Below are 2,247 nucleotides of genomic sequence, written 5' to 3'. Positions count from 1 at the left end.
TCCCGCCTCAGGGTTGAAACTTCCTTCTCAGCCCTTTCCAGCTTGGCCTGAAGGTTCTTGATGGCCCCGTCCTGTTTGTCACTAAGGAGCTGGAACATGTGCTTTTTCCGAGTCTGCTCCTTAAGCTCGAACTCAAGCTGGCAGATTCCGAAGCGGTACAGGAGGAATCTCTTGTGGTGAAGCACTGAAGCCTGTAAAGAAAGTGAACTAAGTGAAAAACATCAAAGGAAAACTTTAAGTGATTCACAATTTGAGTTTGAAGGTGTTAGAACCTTATCTAGTTCAATACCTGTTGTTCCTCATTGAAGAGACTCGATGTTCCAACCTCATTTATCTTTGTCTAGTCCTCCTCGGTTACCATGCATTAGAGGTAGCTAGCTATGCCTACCAGAGCGGATAGGACCCGAGCATCCTCTAGGACTATGAGAACAACCGTCCTCTTGTTCTCGGGGTTCACGCTTGGTGCAGGGAATTGCTTCACCAATCTTAGGCTCGTGTTCGGCCGGTCAGCTCCTGAAGGAATGTCCTTCTTCGGTATCTCCAACTGCCAAGCCCGTAGAAATCTTCCAATATAGACATATCCATGCCATCGAAGAAGGAGAAAAGAGGGTTTTATGCACATTGTGCTCCTTCACTTCATTTTTCTTTGCCTGCTTGGGCCTTTTCGAGCATAGAATTGGTATAGGAGGGTGTCTCGATGATATCAATCACGCCTGTCCCCTCCTTCAGGACATGAGCGGTTTCTCGAGAGTTCGTAACCTCTATCTCCACTTTAGCCTCTCGAATCGTAAGGGGATCAACCTCATGGCCGTTCTCCTCTATCGTCGCCTATCCCACAGTAGGGGTCGATCCATGAGCGTCAAAAGTGTCATCTTCTTTAGGCTCATCCCTGAGACGGTAAAGCAAGTCACAGTCCAGTACCCGAGACTCGGTGTTCTTCTTAGGCTTGCAAGCCTGAGTGGCCAACCTCTTTGTTATCTTCACTTCGGGCCCCTCTGAGCCCAAGGATTTCCTTTTTCTCTTCATATCCTCCGCACCAATCCGGGGCTGCCCGTAATGGAGGGATCAACGGATAATGACGCATCCTCGTCCCCTTCCAGCGGCCTAAGTTTGGTGGTCTTAGGCACACCTACGAAGGAAAGAGGAAAGGCCAGCCTTTTGGTGAGTTAAGGGCATAGTGATAACTATTCAGAGGAGAAGCTTACCATGATAACGGGCCTCACATCTGCCCTACGAAAGTTTGCGCCATGTGTGCTCGAAGTACGACATCTGCTTGCTAATACCTTCGATCCACTCATTGAGTTAGGGGACCGCATTGGGAACCCTGGCAAGAGCTGCACGACCACAAAAACTGATGGTGAGAAAGGAGTTAAAGGAAAACTAACACTTAAAGAAAGGCTACACTTACGAGATGCATTATACTTCTCGGGGAATAGCGGGAATTTGGTAGGAATCAGGTCTTCATTTATTACCCAAACAAAAAGACACTGCCAACCTTGGTTCCGATCGTCGTCAATACTAGGAAAGGGAGCTATGCTGACTCGGCGAGAAAGTTTGATAAGTCTCGCTCGGAAAATTTGAGGACTATGCAGACGAAGCAGATGGTCGAGGGTAAACCGAGAAGACTTCTTGTTGTTGAAAAAATGACGAAAGAGGATCACGATCCTCCAAATAGATGGGTAGATTTTCCTCACGCACACCTCGTACCTCTTACAAAAGGATAGGATTACCGGGTCTACCGGGCCCAGCGTGAGTAAGTGTAAACACTTTAATACTCCTTCATGTGGGTAGTAATATCGTCCTTGGTCCAGGGGAATACGACGTCCTTGTCTTCCCATTTACATTCCTCTCGGACTATGGGAAGGACATCTTCGGTAATGGAGCATATGTATCTCCATGCTCCTTCACCCAAGTCCTGTTTGGAGGAGGCCTTATCAACTTTGAAGTCGTCTGCGATTGAACAGCCCCCGGGAATGAATCTTTTCATGGGGGGTTCTGGGGCTGCTTCGATAGCAGTCACTCCGAGAGCAACCACCTCGGGAGAAACTGTCTCGAGAGTAGCCACCTCGGAAATGGCCACCTCAGTACCTGTGGTCGGGTGCAAAGATGACGATGCTACCTACTAAGGAACTGATTTAGAAGTCTTGGCTATCATAAATGTGGAAAGTATATGAAGATTTGGAGAAAGTGTATGACGATTTGAAGTTTAGAAGTGAAGATATAAGGTTCGGGGTTGAAAATCGAAGA

The sequence above is a fragment of the Nicotiana attenuata genome, chromosome 7 (genome assembly GCF_001879085.1).
Source record: "Nicotiana attenuata strain UT chromosome 7, NIATTr2, whole genome shotgun sequence".
Taxonomy (NCBI): Eukaryota; Viridiplantae; Streptophyta; class Magnoliopsida; order Solanales; family Solanaceae; genus Nicotiana; species Nicotiana attenuata.
Note: the sequence above shows the minus strand (reverse complement) of the source record.